At 32.4% G+C, this 22665-nt stretch overlaps 1 long non-coding RNA gene across 1 annotated transcript; it reads left to right on the top strand.

The window, feature by feature from the left end:
• The first annotated feature begins 10015 nt into the window (after positions 1-10015).
• On the top strand, positions 10016-21454 carry LOC134719206 (uncharacterized). Its single transcript, XR_010107542.1, has 4 exons — positions 10016-10041; positions 10865-10888; positions 20751-20774; positions 21360-21454. It is a non-coding gene; the product is annotated as an uncharacterized LOC134719206 (long non-coding RNA).
• Positions 21455-22665: the final 1211 nt, after the last annotated feature.

Below are 22665 nucleotides of genomic sequence, written 5' to 3'. Positions count from 1 at the left end.
TTATTCTTCTCAGGTGGGATATTTGTCTCAGTATATTGGGGTTGGTACTTGTGCTTATTGCAACTGTTTAGTCCTTACCCTCGTCCCTCTTTCGTTTTACAGGTCTTGGTATTTTATCTGTCTTTATATTTCGGAGTTTGTGTGACCACTGTTATTCTGTGCTGTTCTAGGTCGCTGTTTTTTTGGTTTTTTTTGTCGATCTATCTCATTTTCACTAGATCTTTGGTTTCTCCCTTTACCGTATCAAGGGAGTGAGGTTTCATCACTATTTACTACATAAATAAATATATCAGAGTTGGATAACACTACCCGCCCTCTTTGGTCGTAACACAAAGTCTGAGAGATGACACTTAATATATGTGATGGGGTACCGATTTTATATCCCGAGCTTATTTTAAAATCTAGAAAAACATGCCTCTTTTATAATGGTTGGGGGAGAGACAGGACTGATGAATTACAACAAAACTATTTACGAAAAACAAATATGACAGACATGAACCAACGACAACTACTAAACTACCGGCTACTGACTTTGGACAGGCACATTACAAATGTGGCGAGCAGGGTTAGAAATTAGTTGAAAAGGGCTTAACTCATCAGATCGATATAAAGCAAACAAACTTTTAACACTTATATATATAAACATACCGGACTTGACAGCATATTTACAAATCCCTTACAACAACAAAAACACATTGTACAGATTTGAGAGTATTCTCAGGTATTGACAGCTAGCTCAAAGCATATAACAATTAATAAAAAATCATATATCTAAGACATGGTGTGGCATTCTTGTCCCACGTGTGTCTTTGTCAAATGATTTCCCTTCTCCTGGACTCTCTCTTGGTTTGTCTACCATTCATTGGTTAAGGCAGGGTTGTCCACCTAATCCTTACAGTGGCGGGTTGGATTTGGCCATTTTGACAATATCCAATACACAGAATAAACTCTGTCATGTCTGTATTGAATAAACTCTGTCATGTCTGTATTGTATAAACTATGTCATGTCTGTATTGTATAAACTCTGTCATGTCTGTATCATTGTGTATTGTATAAAGCAAATCATATGATGACCCCGCCGAATTTGTTGAAAATAGTTCGATGAGAATCTGTACAAATAATTCCCTGTATAATGTACAATCAAGGGTACTTCTTGTTCAAGTACTTTTTATTTACTTGAAGAAGTAAAAAAAATATACTTATATATTATTAAGTAAATTTGTAGTATACTTATACAAGTGAATTTTATTTACTTGTATCTAGGTAAAAAATTATTACTTAGTTATGTCCCTTAGACATTCAGATTCATCGTAAACAGACGTCTTAAAAGCCGAATATTTCAGAAGGTAGAAGACCTGGATCCTTCATACTTCGTACTTTGGATATAGATGCCTTATGTAATGAAGTTTCTGTCTGTCATATGTCCATTGTCCTTGACCTCATTTTCATGGTTCGGTGACTACTTGAAAAAAAAATTAAGATTATTAGTATTCTTAATTTCTCTCTTATTATGAGTAATTGGATAACTATATTTGGTACGTGCGTACCTTGCAGGGTCCTAGTGCCCGTCAGACAGTTTTCTATTCATGGATCAGTGAACATGCAAGGTTAAATTTGTATGGGTCAAGTCCATATGCATGTTTTTAACTTCTCTGTAATCTATGTACTTCATGGTTTATGAGAATAAACTATCTATCATATATATCTCAAATATTGTAATTAATAGGTCTACTATATGTATGCCCTTGTCGGTCTGTGCGTCCGTCTGTCCCTACATATGTCCGTGGGTCCCAAAGTTGATATCCGTTCTATAACTTTAGTTTGCCTCAACCAAATGTTATGAAACTTATACACAATGCTTATTTTCACAAAGGACAGATCAAGGTTGAATTTTGGTGCTTCACTTAAACCGTTCTAGAGTTATGCCCCTTTACAAACGGTAAAGGTGCTGAATTTTTCGTTTCTGTTCTCTGACTTAAGTTAGCCTCAACCAAATTTTGATAGTTACCTTTACCCTTCTTCAGTTATGTCCCTTTATAACTTTATATGATATGCAAGCGGGGGCAACTTCTGTGTCCCATATGATGCCCATGGAAACATTCCCAATTTATTTGTATATGGAATCATTATAAGATGTACATGTCCAACTGGCAGCTGTCACCTGACGTTGACCTCATTTTTATGGTTCAGTCAGTCAAGGATATAACTTTATAGAGTTATTACAGAAAAATAACATATATTTGTTATCTGGTTATTGTGGACTAAAAAATCAAAGAACTGTGATAACATATGTATGCTACATGTACATGTTTCAAAGGAACAATATACATACATCATTAGTTTATTTAAATGTATACAAGTTCTATTGATATTACTATTGTCTTTATGTATACTCAACTATAGAAAGATATAACAGTTCATAGTTTTCCAATCATGCATAGTACACCTATGTTATTACAGAAAAAGTACATGTATGTCTGTAATAACTAAAGGGTGTTATTACAGCTTCTCTTTTAACTCCAAAGCATTTGTTTAGACATATACATGTAATGCCAAATTATATCCGGGTGAAATTTGATCCGGAGGAAAAAATGTCACAGTAGTTGTTATTATTTTTTTATCCAGAGGAAAATATTTCCCTGGGATATTTTTTCCTTTGCCGTGAAATTCTATCTGGGTAGTTAACTTATTGAATAGTTATTTGACAAAACTTATCCTTTAAAAATACTATGAAATAATAATAGTGTATTTAAATGAAAGCGAAATATTTAAAAAAAAATGTATTATAATGGGAAATAATTTCACAAATTATCATTGAAAACATTTCCTGAAATATTCAAGTCAACAGTCAGAGCTCAGACATAAATAAGTCTGAATCTGCTTTTGACTCGTAGAGGTCTATATTTGTAAGTTTTAGGATTTATCTCCTTTTAATGCAAGACAAAATATGACTTTAATAAGTAAAATATTGTTAAGCAAGAAATTATTGACCAGAATCAAAACGTTGCAAATATCGACTCCTACAAGTCGATAAGTTATCAAAATTGGTTAACTTCAAGACCCACGCATATTTATAAAAAGGTCATGCGTCTAAATCAAATAATGACAACATTGAAAGACAATGCTTTGTCTTCTAAAGAAAAATATGAATGAGAGTCTAAAAAATCGGAGATAATGTTAATTAACCTTACAATGCAACCACCTGGAACCACACTTAATGAGGTAAAACATCTGTTTTTAGTAAGGATGTTCAATTAGATAATTAACAGGGATGATTCAATGTGTTTTCAAATGGGTCCCTTGAACAGAAAGTCATTTTTTGTCTTGCAGTAAGGGAGACAAATCCTAAAACTTACAAATTTAGACTTCTATGAATCAAAAGCAGATTCAGACTTATTTATGTCTGAGCTCTGACTGCTATATGTTATTACATTTTAATAATGTTTCACTAATCATAGATGTGGGTGTGATTGGTTTTTATCTTCAGAAAATGTGAATTAGTTTCAATGTTAATTAATTGTTTAACAACAACACTGTAATATAACAAATAGACAAGTACATGTATGTGAACCAAAGGCTTCACTCTTCGAATTACAGAATTCCCCATATCTAGCCCCCCCTTTAACTCGAGCAATCGGAAACATGAATTAAAGATATGAAGAAGATATCATGTGCCTGTCTTGTGTACAAGTATGACCGAGCTGGACGCATGTCAATAAGTGGGGGAACTAGCTGACCTTCTGCGACCCAGTTCTGATCATTTATTTTCTAGGGGAACTAACTCTGCATGAATAGTGATGGTAGAGCATAGGTATCGCATTGTCTGGTTTTCTTTATATAACGCACAAGAAGTCAATAAAAGACTTAGTCATCAAGACTGTATATTGATTATTCTCGAATAGATAAACATTCATATTTACAGCACAAGTCATACAGGTATACGCATATGCGATTAAGTCACCATAATGTGACAAAGAAGGAAATTCTCCAATCCACTCAATTATACAAATTTAATATACCTGTCTCCTTTCTAAACTCATTCTCCCAAATTTCAATAATCATTTAATGTATATCCTAGTTACTTGACCAATCAAAATACATAACTCCCAAAAAGGGGAGGGTAACTATTTTAAACCTTACTATTCAACATATGGTCCCTTAGATACCTTTTTATCAATTATCGTCTAAAACTAAAGTATAAAACTATGTAACTAAAATATAACAGTTCTTTTTTATTTTATCTTAAATAGGAAATAGCTAATTACAGTCTTATTGTAATATTTTGAAGGTGCTTATAGCTTCAGGGGTTAAGAAATTTTGTTAAAGCTCACTAGCCCAGGGATAATCGATAGCAGGATTTCACTAGCCCTGTTGGAAGAACTACTAGCCCAACAAAACTGACCTGCTAGCCCTTTCATGCCTTACAAATTCAGAGTTTGCAGCAATAACCATGAATTCTATAAATGTAACAGTTTTTATCCATTGTCCAGTAGATTTTTTGCAAATTGGATACCCAAAACTTATATCAGCAAAAAAAAATCGATAATTAAAATTCATTGAACATTCTGATATAAGAGATGACCAAATCCGGAGATGATACAAGTCTTGACCCCTGCTATACATGGGTAGATAAAAGAATCATCAGCTGGTTAATTATGTAATGTTCATATTTCTTTTCAGTTTTAAAATTCTATTTATTAAAATAAATTAAATAGCCTCGAATATGTATGTGAATAAATATCACCATCCATAGTTTGGATCTTTTATAATTGTTTACTAAACGTAGTACAGTAATGTCCATATTTACATTTATCACAGGTAAGCAAAGTGTGGGCTATAAATAGATTACAACCTGAGCACAGTTTCTAAACTGAAACTGTATTTGTTATAAATTTTATTTTTTTAAAAATCGAATTCATTTGAATATCATTGAAGATAATCATGATTGATGAACTATTATTGCATCAAGTTTAAGTTTTCTGAAGACTGTTAATGTCAAGGTCATGGTTCTGGACGCTTCTCCACAGTTTTTAAACAAAAACAAAATGGCGTCCATAACATGTGCACATGTTTCAAATTTATATCTGACAAAAGTCAGGTTCCTACTGTCAAAAAGGGATTCACATTTATATTACAATAAATTAATCAGAAGGAGGTACAATCAGGTTGCATAAGCAATGAACAATACCACTTCCTGTACTTACACATCGATATTGAAAGTACGGGATCCACCCAAAGTTATTTGTTCTAATTTAAAACTTGTACAAAATGAGTTCAAATTCTGGGAAGATGGATGACGTAATCGAATCTGATTGGCTAAGATAGAAAAGCGATGAGGGGATTTTCCACTTTCTATGTTAGAAACGCCAACATGTCCGTAGGGCATATTGGGTTACAAGTTTTATTTGCCCGAGGTCTAAATGTTGTAGTCCCGGGCGTCGGGCTAGCGGATTTCTTAACCCCTGAGCTTTATCTCAAGTTTACCTTAATCCCTAATCCAGAATTAAGAAAGACATTCTAATTATGTTTTCTTTAGATGTGAAATATTTGCAATAAGCCCTTACTCATTTTTGGCATGTTGATTTTCTAACACTTAAATTCTTTCAATATAGTAATAGAAATATAGATTTATTTTATACAAAACTATTCAAAAATATTGCTAAGGAAAAATACCTCATTTTTCCTTGGTAATACAAGTACTACCACTATATATGCACCTGCAATCAAGAAATTTTGTTTAAAAAAGTACACAATGTTCTTTATAAAATCTGTTTTACGAGGGAACTGTATGACCTTCACTGTATTGTTAGTGAATTTTATTGGCATTCCATTCTTAAAATTACATTTTATAATATTGGACCCAGGATTTTGTTGGGTTTATTTACAGGTTTACATCTCTTTATAAATAAACTTATCAAAGATACCAGGATTGAAATTTTGTATTTGTGCCAGACGCGCGTTTCGTCTACAAAAGACTCATCAGTGACACTCGAATAAAATAAAAGTTAAAAAGGCCAAATCAAGTACGAAGTTTTAGACCATTGAGGACCAAAAATTCCTAAAAGTTTTGCCAAATACAGCTAAGATAATCTATTCCTGAGGTAGAAAAGCCGTAGTATTTCAAAAATTCAAAGTTATAATTATGACCATATCAATGATAATTTACATGTTTAACATTTTATATAATCTTTATTTGCAGATTCTTATCAGGCTAATTGACTGGTGGCAGATTGGGTAAAAATGTATATAATATAAAGTGACATAAAGGCCATGAAGACAGACTGTACAATAACACATGCTGAAAGTGCATGAGTTTGACGAAGGCCCACGTGTAATCCCTTACTGACAATTGCAGAACTCTGGCCAACAGATTTCACATTGGGTAATTAACATGTTTTTAGAGTTATGCCCCTTTACAAATGGAAAAATTGCTGAATTTTCATTTTTGTTCTCTTACTTTAGTTTGCCTCAACCAAATGTATGAAACTTATACACAATGCTTATTACCACAAAACACAGATCAAGTTTGAATTTTAGGGGTGTCAATATTACTGTTCTACAGTTATGCCCCTTAATAATGGTATATGATATGCAAGCGGGACATCATCTGCATGATCTGTGTCACATGAAAACATTCCCCATTTATTTAATTATCACATATTTGGATTCGGCTTGTAAAAATACACCAGAAAATGAAATAAAAAAAGGGATTAACCGTCTTTTTTGAAACACGATATTTTGAAAATAACAATATAATATGCCAAAAATAAATAGAATTATATATAAGGGAAACTGATGAAATTTGGCAAGAATTTTTACATGGTCGTTATTCTATTTTATTAATCCACAAAGTTTTTACATGGTCATTATTCTATATTATTAATCCACAGAATTTTTTCAAACATTGGTCATCAGTCAGAGCTCAGACATAAATAAGTCTGAATCTGCTTTTGACTCATAGAGGTCTAAATTTGTAAGTTTAGGATTTATCTCCCTTTAATGCAAGACAAAATACGACTTTAATAAGTAAAATATTGTTAAGCAAGAAATAATTGACCAGAATCAAAATGTTGCAAATATCGACTCCTACAAGTCGATAAGTTATCAAAATTGGTTAACTTCAAGCACCACGCATATTTATAAAAAGTTCATGCGTCTAAATCAAATAATGACAACATTGAAAGACAATGCTTTGTCTTCTAAAGAAAAATATGAATGAGAGTCTAAAAAATCGGAGATAATGTTAGTTAACCTTACAATGCAACCACCTGGAACCACACTTAATGAGGTAAAAAATCTGTGTTTCGTAAGGATGTTCAATTAGATAATTAAATATAGATAGCTCAAGTCCTTGTGAACTCTCAGACAGGTTTTTGCTGTCATAGGTGGTGTACTTTGGCCACCAAGTAAAATTAAGTATTTTCATCAACATAAATAGACCTAAACAAGTCTGTCATTTTCTGACTTAGATAAGTCTAAAATTGAAAACATATTTTTATAATAAATACATGTTTTGACTTCTTCAAGTCAAAAACAAAACTTGACTTGTTTATGTCTGAGCTCTGACTGGTCATGTTGGTATATGTATATGATTCAAAATAGATTCAAATGGATTGATGTAAAGGAAGTCCTTAGCAACCCTGAATGTTTTCAAGCTATATCCTATTGAATTTAACCTTTAGCTATATCTAGACATTGTATAGCGTATAAATTGTGCAAGGTGATGTCAATGTACACATCAGTAATATAAAGATAAAAAAAAATAGCTCTAAATTAAAGAATCAAGAGGCCAAAATTGTAATGTTTATCAATGCTAGCTTACATGAACCTGGGAGATTATATCTATCATGGCTTATATTTTCTTCACTGTAAGCCAGTGCAAAGTTTTAAAGTTAATGAAGGGATGAAAACCAAATAATTGATTAATTACTTAATTGTTGTTTGCACCCCTCCTTTTACACCCCAAAAACTTTTGGTGGACCAATTGTAAATTTGAGATTTATTTTCGATACCTTTAGAAGCGAAATCAAAATTTTATAGAACTTTAAAATCCTCTATTCATTTTTAGCTCACCTGGCCCAAAGGGCCAAGTGAGCTTTTCTCATCACTTGGCGTCCGTCGTCCGGCATCGTCTGTCGTTGTCGTCCGTCGTTAGCTTTTTCGAAAATCTTCTCCTCTGAAACTACTGGGTCAAATTACACCAAACTTGGCCATAATCATTATTGGGGTATCTAGTTTAAAAAATGTGTCCGGTGACCTGGCCAACCATCCAAGATGGCCGCCATGGCTAAAATAGAACATAGGGGTAAAATACAGTTTTTGGCTTATATGTTGTCTATATAAGGTACATAAAGATACAGAAGTGTAGTATTCTCAGAGTCAGTCAGTGTCATGTGACCTATGTCATGTGACCTATGTCATGTGACCTATGTCATGTGACCTATGTTGTCTATATATTGTACATAAAGATACAGAAGTGTAGTATTCTCAGAGTCAGTCAGTGTCATGTGACCTATGTTGTCTATATAAGGTACATAAAGATACAGGAGTAGTATTCTCAGAGTCAGTCAGTGTCATGTGACCTATGTCATGTGACCTATGTTGTCTATAAATTGTACATAAAGATACAGGAGTAGTATTCTCAGAGTCAGTCACTGTCATGTGACCTATGTCATGTGACCTGTGCTGTCTATAAATTGTACATAAAGATACAGGAGTGTAGTATTCTCAGAGTCAGTCAGAGGGAGAATAGGGGAAATTAAATTGACTACAGTGAACAGAATTTCAATATACAAAATTATCGCTATTTTACGAAATTTTCCTTTGATCTTACTAACTGATAATTTCCTTTCTCAGTACTGTAGAGTGGTACCAAAAATTATCGCTAGAAACTAAGGGTGCACATGCCATTGTCAATGAAATTGTGTTTTTCTTTTTCAAGATTTAAAAGCAAGTTGGAATAAGGTAAGATTTTCTTCTTAAAAATCAATGGTCATGTGACTTATGTTGTCTATAAATTGTACATAAAGATACAGACGTGTAGTATTCTCAGAGTCAGTCAGTGTCATGTGACCTATGTCATGTGACCTATGTCATTTGACCTATGTTGTCTATATATTGTACATAAAGTTACAGGCGTGCAGTATTCTCAGATTCAGTCAGTGTCATGTGACATATGTCATGTGACCTACATGTATATCGTCTATACACTGTACATAAAGATACAGGCGTGCAGTATTTTCAGAGTCAGTTAGTGTCATGTGACCTATGTTGTCTATTAACTGTACATAAAAGATACAAGTGTGTTAAATAAGTATTCTAAGAGTCAGTCAGTGTCACATGACCTATGTCATGTGACCTATGTTGTCTATAAACTACATAAAGATACAGACGTGCAGTTTTCTTAGTCAGTCAGTGTCATGTGACCTATGTCATGTGATCTTAGTCATATGACCTATGTCATATGATCTATGTCATGCGACCTATGTCATGCGACCTATGTCATGTGACCTATGTTGTCTATAAACTGTACATAAAGATACAGGAGTGCAGTATTCTCAGGGGAGAACAGGAGAAATCAACATTACTACAGTGAACAGAATTCCAAAGGGAAATAACTAATTTTTTAAAACATTTTTAAAAGACATTGTATAAATGATAAATGACATTTTATGTTTTTTCTCTCCTTTCTTTGGTCAAATGTTGGTAAATTGTTTGAAGAATTTTCTGAATGTTATATGTATAATTTTATGAAGTGAACTCCTCTAATTAGATAGTAATCTATTTTTATTAAAGGATATATTTCATTACATTTAAAGTTGTTGGCATGGATAGAGAAGTTGCAGATCTATATAAGTTTGTGTCACTTGACAGCCTCTTGTTCTTATTGTTGAAGGCCGTACCATTGCCTATAATTGCTTACATCCACTTCATTTGAACTTAAGTGGATAATTGTCTCATTGGAAATCATATCTCCTTATTTTTATAAATATACAATGATTTCATTTTCTTTTACAGGATATAATGGCAAGTTGGGATGAGGTAAGTTTTTCTTCCTAAAATTCATTGTCATGTGACCTATGTCATGTGACCTATGTTGTTTATAAACTGTATATAAAGATACAGGTGTGCAGTATTCTCAGGGGGGAGAACAGGAGAAATCAAAATGACTACAGTGAACAGAATTTCAATATACAAAATTCCAGGAGACAAAAAAAATAAACGTAAGATATTGTAGGACATTCACAAGAGTGATACCAAAAATTATCACTAGACACTAAGGGGCACCAGCCATTATCAATGACATTGTGTTTTTCTTTTTCAAGATATATATATAAAATGGCAAGTTGGAATAAGGTAAGAGTTTCTTCTTAAAAATCAATGGGCATGTGACTTATGTTGTCTATAAACTGTACATAAAGATACAGGCGTGCAGTATTCTCAGAGTCAGTGTCATGTGACCTATGTCATGTGACCTATGTTGTCTGTAAACTGTACATAAAGATACAGGAGTGCAGTATTCTCAGGGGAGAACAGGAGAAATCAGTAATGTTACAGTGAACAGAATTTCAAAGGGAAATAACAAATTTTTTAAAACATTTTCAATTGACATTGTATATGGGATAAATGACATTTTAAGTTTTTTTCTTGTTTCTTTGGTCAAATGTTGGTAAATTGTTTGAAGAATTTTCTGAATGTTATACATATATAATGTTATGAAGTGAACTCCTCTAATTAGATAATAATCTATTTTTATTAAAGGATATATTTCATTACATTTAAAGTTGTTTGCATGGAGAAGTTGCAGATCTATATTAGTTTGTGTCCGTTGACAAATATACAATGATTTTATTTTCTTTTACAGGATATAAGTGCAAGTTCGGATGAGGTAAATTTTTCTTCTTAAAAGTCATGTGACCTATGTCATGTGACCCATGTTGTCTATAAACTGTACAGAAAGATACAGACGTGCAGTATATTCAGATTCAGTCAGTGTCATTTTTGAGATACAGCAGGTTGGATTTTTTTAATTTGAATTTATTTTCTTTCTAAAATGTAAGCAAAATGTGTACATCATTTTTACAGTATCTATTTAAAAAAGAGTAACTTTGTTATAAAGTTTATCTAATTTACTTGTATACGGTAGAATGTAATAAAAGGACATGGTTAGATGATAATCAAAATACCGATTTTATCAATTTCAATATTTAATAGTAATGTGACATCATGATTACAACATTAATTAATGTATTTATCATAAAATTACAACTCCTGTATACAAACATATTTAACCCCTCCTCATTCTTTATGTGCCTCTCCCATGTCGGGAGCTTGTTGTTCAGTGGCTATCACTGGTTCTTGTCTGTCATATTTGTTTTTCGTAAATAGATTTGTTATAAATTAGGCTTCAGTTTTCTCAATTGAATAGTTTCATATTTTTTCATGTTGGGGACTTTATAGCTGACTATACAGTATGGGTTTTTAACCAGATTTTTGAAGTAAAAATCAGTTATCGATTTTTGGATGTACAGCTGTCGTGCGGGCAGGCGGCTGCTAATTAGTGTCCATTCATTTACAAGAAAACGCTTTAAAGAATTTTTTTCAAATTTAGATGTTGTTTCCTGTGGCTAAATGAAGGTCAAGGTCAATTTTCATGATTTTAGCTTTTCTTGATGTTCAGTTATAGCCCTTTCCCAAGAATTCAATTTTTGATGGTTTAATTCATTTCTGTACAAAGGGAAATAACTAATTTTTTTAAAGATTTTTAAAAGACATTGTTTAAATGATAAATGACATTTTATGTTTTTTTCTCGTTTCTCTGGTCAAATGTTGGTAAATTGTTTGAAGAATTTTATGGTAGGTTTGTTTTTTATTCTTTATAAACTTATTTTCTGAATGTTACATATATAATTTTATGAAGTGAACTCCTCTAATTAGATAATAATCTATTTTTATTAAAGGATATATTTCATTACATTTAAAGTTGTTGGCATGGATAGAAAAGTTGCAGATCTATATTAGTTTGTGACAAATGAAAGAAAAAAATTGGACCTTTTAATTATATTTGATTATAATTTGACAATAGATATAACATTGTGTTACATCATATCTAATTTTAGAGAACTATTTTTAGTGATTAAATCATATCTAATGTTAGAGTACTATGTTCGACCATATTTCTGTTCATAGGGAAATAACTAAAACTTATTCAATGAACAAGTAATAGGTCGAGAACTCTAAATTTCCTGACGTCAGAATAAATTTGCATAGTAATTTCCAAAACACAAGGCCAAAATGGCCTTGAAAAACTGACCAATCGACTCAATGAACTACAATGCATTGTGGGCTACTACGAGTTTACTACAACTCGACATGCTCGAAAACACGTGGAATTAATGAAAAAACTGTCAACTAATATAGTGTCTGGGACTCTCAAAATAAATGTTTTTGTTCTGCGAATATGTTCTCGACTTGTAAAAGAAGTTAAACAGGTTTTTGTCGAGCCTGCAACTTTTGTTGCAGAAAGCTCGACATAAGGATAGTGATCCGGCGGCGGCGGCGTTAGCGAACTTCTTAAAAGCTTTATATTTTAGCAGGTGAAAGACCTGGATGCTTCATACTTTGTATATATATGCCTCATGTTACGAAGTTTCCGTCAGTCACATGTCCAATGTCCTTGACCTCATTTTCATGGTTCAGTGACCACTTGAAAAAAAAGTTCAGATTTTTTGTAATGTTGAATTCTCTCTTATTATAAGTATTTGGTATGTGCGTACCTTGCAAGGTCCTCATGCCCATCAGACAGTTTTCACTTGACCTTGACCTCATTTCATGGATCAGTGAACAAGGTTAAGTTTTGGTGGTCAAGTCCATATTTCAGATACTATAAGCAATAGGGCTAGTATATTCGGTGTATGGAAGGACTGTAAGGTGTATATGTCTAACTGGCAGGTGTCATCTGACCTTGACCTCATTTTCATGGTTCAGTGGTTATAGTTAAGTTTTTGTGTTTTGGTCTGTTGTTCTCATACTTTATGCAATAGGTCTACTATATTTGTTGTATGGAATGATTGTAAGGTGTACATGTCTAGCGGCAAATGTCATCAGACCTTGACCTCATTTTCATGGTTCAGTGGTCAAGGTTAAGTTTTTGAGTTTTGGTCTTTTTATCTAATATTATATGCCAAAGGTCAACTATATTTGGTGTATGGAATTATTTTATGATCTATATGTCAGTCCAGCAGGTTTCATTTGACCATGACCACAATTTCACGGTTCATTGCACAATGTTTTTAGTTTTTATACGACCGCAAATTTTGAAAAAATTTTCGTCGTATATTGCTATCACGTTGGCGTCGTCGTCGACGTCGTTGTCGTCGTCGTCGTCCGAATACTTTTAGTTTTCGCACTCTAACTTTAGTAAAAGTGAATAGAAATCTATGAAATTTTAACACAAGGTTTATGACCATAAAAGGAAATCTGGTATTGATTTTGGGAGTTTTGGTCCCAACATTTTAGGAATTAGGGGCCAAAAAGGGCCCAAATAAGCATTTTCTTGGTTTTCGCACTATAACTTTAGTTTAAGGTAATAGAAATCTATTAAATTTTGACACAAGGTTTATGACCACAAAAGAAAGGTTTGGATTGATTTTGGGAGTTTTGGTTTCAACAGTTTAAGAATTAGGGGCCAAAAAAGGGCCCAAATAAGCATTATTCTTGGTTTTCGCACAATAACTTTAGTTAAAGTAAATAGAAATCAATGAAATTTAAACACAATGTTTATGACCACAAAAGGAAGGTTGGTATTGATTTTTGGAGTTTTGGTCCCAACAGTTAAGGAAAAAGGGGCCCAAAGGGTCCAAAATTAAATTTTGTTTGATTTCATCAAAATTGAATAATTGGGGTTCTTTAATATGCCGAATCTAACTGTGTATGTAGATTCTTAATTTTTGGTCCCGTTTTTAAATTGGTCTACATTAAGGTCCAAAGGGTCCAAAATTAAACTTAGTTTGATTTTAACAAAAATTGAAACCTTTGGGTTCTTTGATATGCTGAATCTAAAAATGTACTTAGATTTTTGATTATTGGCCCAGTTTTCAATTTGGCCCAAATCGAGGTCCAAAATTAAACATTGTTTGATTTCATCAAAAATTGAATAATTGGGGTTCTTTGATATGCCAAATCTAACTGTGTAGGTAGATTCTTAATTTTTGGTCCAGTTTTAAAATTGGTCTAAATTAAAGTGCAAAGGGTCCAAAATTAAACTAAGTTTGATTTTAACAAAAATTAAATTCTTGGGCCTCTTTGATATGCTGAATCTTAACATGTACTTAGATTTTTGATTATGGGCCCAGTTTTCAAGTTGGTCCAAATTAGGATCTAAAATTATTATATTAAGTATTGTGCAATAGCAAGTCTTTTCAATTGCACAGTATTGTGCAATGGCAAGAAATATCTAATTTCACAATATTGTGAAATAGCAATTTTTTTTTAATTAAGAGTTATCTTTCTTTGTCCAGTATAGTAAGCAAGAAATATCTGCAAGAATTTTTTTTAATTGGAGTTATCTTTCTTTGTCCAGAATCAACTTAAATCTTTGTTATAATGTATATTCACTTTTTACTACCAACTGATAAATTTAAATAATCTTTACCATTCAGTGATAACAAGCAGTTTTTTTACATCTTAATATTTTATGATGTATTTAAATGAGTAGTAATTGTTGCAAACTCCATTAGAATATTTTAATTGAAATTAGTTTTGGAATAAGGGAAAGGGGGATGTGATTAAAAAATTGGGTTCAATTTTTCTCATTTGAAATTTCATAAATAAAAAGAAAATTTCTTCAAACATTTTTTTCAGAGGATTAATATTCAACAGCATAGTGAATTGCTCTAAGAGAAAACAAAAATTTTAAGTTCATTTGAATACATTCATTCTGTGTCAGAAACCTATGCTGTGTCAACTATTTAATCACAATCCAAATTTAGAGCGGAATCCAGCTTGAATGTTGTGTCCATACTTGCCCCAACCGTTCAGGGTTCAACTTCTGCGGTCGTATAAAGCTACGCCCTGCGGAGCATCTGGTTGTGTTTTGGTCTATTTTTCTTAAACTATAAGTAATAGGTCAACTATATTTGTTGTATGGAAGCATTGTTAGCTGTACATGTCTGCCAGACATGGTTCATCTGACCTTGACCATATTTTCATGGTTCATTGGTCTTTGTTTAGCTATCTTGGTTAATGTTAAGTTGATGTGACAGTTGTAATAAAGCTTTATATTTAGGACTATCAACATAATATCAATGATTAGTAAAGAAGGTGAGACAATTCAGCGTGTGCACTCTTGTTTTCCATTGTTGTACCCAGGGCTCGACATTACCGTTTGTCCGATTGTCCGGGACAAGTGGAAATAGGTGTCGGGCAAGTAGATTCATCATACTACTTGTCCGATGGGACAAGTGAAAAAATCAATGTCGGATGTTAATAGATCAAATTCAAGACTTATACATTCCTAAAAATATGAATGATTGTTTTATTGATCATACAAAATGAAATAAATATTCATTGATTAAACCAGAGACATATAAACTTGTATAATATGTCTCTGATTGAACGAATTTGAACATGCTGGCAGCCATTAACCAGGGGAAAATAAGTAAGGGGAAGGAAAACAATGTAAATGTCTTCTTAGTATAAGCCTCTTGAATTAGGAGCACCTCCATATTCATGATATGGAGTTTTACCTTAACTTTTAATTAAAAAGTTTGTATCATTTGATTTTGCTTTTAGGCATAACATTAAATTAAATAAGGTTTTATTTAATAAGATCTATATGTTAAAATAATAAGTTAAGATGTAAAAATTAAATAAAATCTAAAAAGGCAGATGTTTTACTAAAATGTTTAATGTACTTCCATGATTATATATCAATGTATGTGAAGGTCCATGAATAGGAGAACCTAGTGGTATAGGAAGAGATATGATTTAATGATCGACACATGATAGTGACAATGAGTCAGAGAGAGGGCAAGTGTTATTATTGCCTATAACATACATGTATAATCAATATGGAGGATTTTCAATTATAAATTCCGACAAGTGAGTTAAGAGTTCGGACAAGTTGATTTTCTTGCAACTTGTCCGAAGGGACAAGTGAGAAAAAATGATAATGTAGAGGCCTGGTACCTGTGCAATAATTTCACGACGTGAAACCGTGAAATTTCGTATGAAGTGATTACTGTCAAGTATGAAATGTAATCTCTTTAAAACATATATAATGTCATTCCAAAAACATTTCTGCCTCAAAAAACACAAAAACTGGCACAGAAACACTTCTATATGTACTGGATGTGTAAACTTTTTATCAGGATCTGAACATCATAATATTCAGTATGCTAAAAATAAGTGTTATTAAAGCTCGGACGGTAAATAGCTTAACATATTTTGTATAGTTTCATCACTCGATGCATAAAATTGAGAATGGAAATTCAGAATGTGTCAAAGAGACAACAACCCGACTATAGAACAGACAACAGCAGAGTCTGTCATAGGTATTTTTATCTTTCGGCTGCTGTCCTGTGCAATATCTCCGATTATATTAATCCTCTGGATCATAGTGGGTGCAATATTACCTATTAAGTTAGAAATACGACGATGAGGTATGAGTGCCAATTGCTATCTCTTTCCATTCAATACACAATCTAGTAAAGTAAGCAATCATAGGTTCGTTGCTGAAAAGTAAGCTACAAAGGGACCAAAAATTATTTGTGTAAAATAACAAAAAACGGCCTTATTTTATATACAAAAATAGAAATTTTTATATCCAATGCATAAAAGAAATATAGTAGGTTTAGGTGTAAAGGTGCAATTTTCACAAAACATATAAAATTTCCAACGTTGTCGAACATAAACATGGATAACATCATTAATGATTTTATTAAGATTGACAAATGTTCGAGTCCGAGTCCGTTAAAAATTCAAAAAAAATCTTATATCTCCATTTGAAAAAAAACTTAGCAAAGACGAAAACCATATGAAACAACAGTTGTTTTCCACTGCCGTCAGAGCAAAGGGAACAGTTTGAAAGTGCCAAATACTGAAATATGTCAAAAATCAATACTTTTTAGTAAACACTGTGATGTATGTAAATACTTTATAATGGAAACCCGAACTTCTGAGGGATGTTTATATACAAAAATAAGGAGACGGGGTATGATTGCCAAATGGGACAACTATCCACTTAAGCACAAATAAAGTGGATGTAAGTAATGATAGGCAACTGTAACGCCTTCAACAATGAGAAAACCCCATACCGTATACTGTAGATTCATTTTTATTCGTGGTATACCAATTTTCGTGGGTTTCGTGGGTCACAGCGAACCACGAATTTAAGAATTCAACGAAGAATAATCCCGAGAAATGTATATGAAGTCGGATGTTTATTTCCGGTTATGTTATGCAGTTCTAGTATAGTGTTGACTAGCGGTAAACATTGTAACATGTAACATAACACACGTTTTTTTATTGAGAGAAGTATTTTGATTAAATCTATAATAAATATATCGAATGTCAGCGATAATTTACTTTTTAAAATTGATTAAAACTGTTCATGGGAAATAACTGCAAGTTGTTAATTACCGTGTCATATTTTGGTTTACCAGTAATTAAAAATCAATAGGATTAAGTACGTGGATATTGCCGTAGGTAATATTGTTTATGACAGGAACATTTATGTTCACACCTTATACTTATATTACTGTTTATTATATCGTGATTAGGGAAATGAGCTGTCAATCATAAAGTTTTGAATGCCTTATAAAATTTAGACAAAAAATTATTAATTGTACAACAAACAAATAATTAGTTGTCTCTGTCGATTGTTGTAATCGAAGTTATCAATGAACACTTTAACCTAGAATGACCAAGTGAGGATTTTGACATTTCAAAACTTTTTCAATGAATTCCTTCTTTTTGGTTTGTTTTATTATTGATCAAACCAAGGAGGTTATATGATCTCCTAAATCAAAAAGAAATCCACGAATTACGTATCTATTTTTTTTTGTAATCAGCTATCCACGAATTTACGTATACCACGAAACGTCTTTTTTTCTCTCCACGAAAATTGATACCCACGAAAATAAATGAATCCACAGTAGTCGGCTATTAATGGCCACGATTGATGATCAGTGTTCTTCCCGGGCCGTTTTAGCGTCGCGGTGCCGCGACGCTATATTTTTTCACCGTGATGCTATAATAATTCCCGCGACGCTATAATTATTTTGAAGATGCTATTTTACTTGTCCTCAATTTTGAACTTTCATCTATTATTGATTATGATCATAAAAATTATATCACCTTTAATTGTAATCCCTTTAAGTCGGACACTTGAGGCAATTAAGAGATTAAATAGCTAGGTGTTAATTGCCCTCAGGGTGATAACTGTTTGGATGCGAATATCCCAAGCTGACACTTGTGGCATGACTAATACCACGTGTCTGCAATCACCAATTTCGACATGGAAAAATGCAATCACAAAACAATTCGAAATCTACGTTTTGTATTAAGAAATTTCAAAGATTGAAATGACTTTTATTTTTTTTAAAAAGGTCGTTTATTTGTGAAACTCTCCAAAAATTACTTTTTTACTCTTCCGGTAATACGAGAGCGAGAATTTTGGTTTAGAGCTAAAATAAGTTTTATACTTCTTTAAAAAGTTATCATAATTGGCTTATTAAGTTTATGTTGAATCCATTTAATGCATTAATAGCGTCTTATTCATTCACAATCTCTTGTCAAACAATGTTTATTCTCGGACTCATTCTCGTAAATTTTTCTACGGCCGCCATTGCACATGTCACGGATAGGAACTGGACCAGATATGACAAAAATCCACATTTTAAGGACAACAGATGGACAGTAGACAGAAAAAATATACCAAGAGAGAAAACTACGCATTTACCGACTATTTGTTAGATAACTTTGTTAAAAATTCATATCATTTTGATGTAAAGATAAGAAACAACTGGGACTAATTCATTGAGTGCCATGAAACAATGAATTTCATAAACATGATAAAAAAAGTTTTTAAATTGATTTTTTTTTTTGCTACATTATCTTTACTTAATATAATATAAAAAATAGTTAATTTTGTGTACTAGATATTTAGTTTTGTATATATACAGGTTGCACTATAATGAACCATTCATTCATTTGACTTATTGTTGGGTAACTGAAACCACATATTTATTTTTGGCACAAAAGCAAAAAAATAATTCTGTAACTATAAATGAATAAAGAAAACATAAACTGAAACTATTGTTTTTGTGGTTATAGTTTAATTGTATTCTCAGTTATGAATTGAACAATATAAACTAAAACGTATAAAGGAAATAGAGCATCAACGTGATGCAACAAATGACATTAAAAAAATACAGTTATTTTTTTTTACGCAAAATGTGATGCTATCCAAAATTTCTGGGGAGAACACTGATGATTATACGCTATTGTCTCTTAAAGACAAATATATTAACACATTTTGTCCTTGATTTAAATTACTTTTTAAACATAAAAGTAGGTGCAATATATATTTTTAAACTCAAAAAGTTTAGTGACCCCATCAGATACTTGACAAACTCTTAGTCTTCGTCTTTTGTAAAGACACAAAATTCATGGATCACACATTTCTCTTTAACTATCTATACGAAAGTTACTGCACTCATGAATATTAGCATCGGCTGTAATCGACGGCTAACTTTACACTTGTATGTTTGTCTGATGTGTAATTGTGTTTTTCACTGTTGTTTCGTTGCTGTCTGGTGGACAAATACATGAATTCTACATGTCATCATCAAACACGTGAATAGCTATATATTTGGTTAATCAAACACTTTTTCTTCGCAAAGAAAGAACTCTTCATTAATCTGAGCATGGAACGAATACTTTATATCACGAACTATAAATGTGGATACAAAAAATGAAAAACTAAGCGAAATTGTTAATCCCACATTGCACGACAAAATGTGTTGTATTTAAGTAAGTAGCATGTGTTCTTGGTTGATTGTAAACACGTAGTAGTCCATAATGCATTGTTGCTCATTAAGTGGATTGGTAAAAAAACCCAGGTAACAATAAATTGCGTCAGACGTAAATAAACAATTACACGTGCGAGAACATAAGTATGCTAATTCGTGCATTTCCATATAAGGTAGTGTTCCTGACCTGAGTAATGATAACATCAAAATTTCTTTTTGGCTTTTTTTTTAAAGTCATGTGTGTTATGAAGGTAGATGTCACAGTTGTTATGTGGTAATTCATTTTTGCTGTGTGTGTCAATGTTTATTTTTTTACATGATCCTGTTTGTGTTTCAGATTTGCAAATATCATTTTCATTATTAATTAAAAATGTACTTTCAATAAATTTTAGGGAGGAAGTTTGATGGTTTTTGGCATTCCCTCTTAATTAGAAAATAATCTATTATAAATATTCAATCAGAATCCCAGTTCAGAGCTGTTTTAAGCTTAAATGTTGTGTCCATACTTGTTCAACTGTTCAGGGTTCGACCTACATTGTATGCAGGAAAATCCAGTTTGCTGTCACTTGACAGCCTCTTGTTCTTATTATTGAAGGCCGTACTGTTGCCTATAATTGCTTACATCCACTTCATTTGAACTTAAGTGGATAGTTGTCTCATTGGTAATCATATCTCCTTATTTTAATAAATATACAATGATTTCAATTTCTTTTACAGGATATAATGGCAAGTTGGGATGAGGTAAGTTTTTCTTCTTAAAAGTCATTGTCATGTGACCTATGTCATGTGTCCCATGTTGTCTATAAACTGTACAGAAAGATACAGGTGTGTAGTATTCTCAGAGTCAGTCAGTGTCATGTGACCTACAAAATGTATGTCATGTGATCTATGTTGTCTACACACTGTACATAAAGATACAGGTGTGTAGTATTCTCAGAGTCAGTCAGTGTCATGTGACCTATGTCATGTGACTTATGTTGTCTATAAAATGTACATAAAGATACAGGTGTGTAATATTCTCAGAGTCAGTCAGTGTCATGTGACCTATGTCATGTGACCTATGTTATAAAGATACAGGCGTGCAGTACAAACCTCAACAAAAACTTAGGCTGATCTCAAAACTGATGCATATACAATTGTCTACAGACTTTTCTAAAAAAACAAACTCTTAAATTATAGACAACAATTTCACTCCTTCTTGGTAATCACTGTTTTTGGTATAAACTGTTGGAACTGTAAAAATGTAGCTTGTTAAATTCAATTATTACATTTATAATACATTTGTATGTTCTAGAGAAAAATGTAAAAGCTTTGTTTTGCTTACAGAAACTTCTTACAGCTGCAAAGGAGGGGAATATAAAAGAGGTAGAAATATGTATAAAGAACAGAGCTAACTTGGAATGTAGAGATAATTTTGTAAGTAAAGTAAAATGTTTAACACATTTACAGATATTTATTATATAGTACACATAATGTGGATCAGTTAAACATTGCCCTTGTTAGTGTTCTATGATTCAGTGTACATTCTATTTATTGCAAATACTCTTGTCTTCAAAATATTAAGAAACATAGTATTATGATATATTGTGATTAACTTTATTACACTGATGAATACCACTCCAGTTTGTATGTCAAAGAGTTGCTGTCTGATACTTCGTAACTGTATACAATTGAAATATAGATTTACTTTATTACACGTAACATAGTATTCTAGACAAAAAACATTACTTTGGTCCCAAAAAAATCTTGCATGACCAATACTTGAGACATGACACCTGATCATACAACTTTCATTGACCACTCCTGTACTGAACATGACATGTGACACCTGATCATACAACATGCATTTACCACTCCTGTACTGAACATGACATGTGACACCACATCATACAACATTCATTTACCACTCCTATACTGAACATGACATGTGACACCTGATCATACCACATACATTTACCTCTCCTGTACTGAATATGACATGTGACACCTGATCATACAACTTTCATTTACCACTCCTGTACTGAACATGACATGTGACACCTGATAATACATCATTCATTTACCACTCCAGTACTAAACTTGACATGTGACACCTGATCATACAACATTCATTAACCACTCCTGTTCTGAACATGATATGTGACACCTGATCATACAATATTCATTTACCACTCCAGTACTGAACATGACATGTTACACCTGATTATACAACATGCATTTACCACTCCTGTACTGAACATGACATGTAACACCTGACTATACAACTTTCATTTACCACTCCTGTACTGAACATGACATGTGACATCTGATCATACAACATACATTTACCGCTCTGGTACTGAACATGACATGTAACACCTGATTATACAATCTGCATTTACCACTCCTGTACTGAACATGACATGTAACACCTGATTATACAATCTGCATTTACCACTCCTGTACTGAACATGACATGTAACACCTGATCATACAACATACATTTACCTCTATTGTACTGAACATGACATGTAACACCTGACTATACAACTTTCATTTACCACTATTGTACTGAACATGACATGTAACACCTGATTATACAACATGCATTTACCACTCCTGTACTTAACATGACATGTGACACCTGATCATA

Source organism: Mytilus trossulus, chromosome 5 (assembly GCF_036588685.1).
Source record: "Mytilus trossulus isolate FHL-02 chromosome 5, PNRI_Mtr1.1.1.hap1, whole genome shotgun sequence".
NCBI classification, from domain to species: domain Eukaryota; kingdom Metazoa; phylum Mollusca; class Bivalvia; order Mytilida; family Mytilidae; genus Mytilus; species Mytilus trossulus.
Note: the sequence above shows the minus strand (reverse complement) of the source record. Positions and strands in the feature narration are given on the sequence as shown.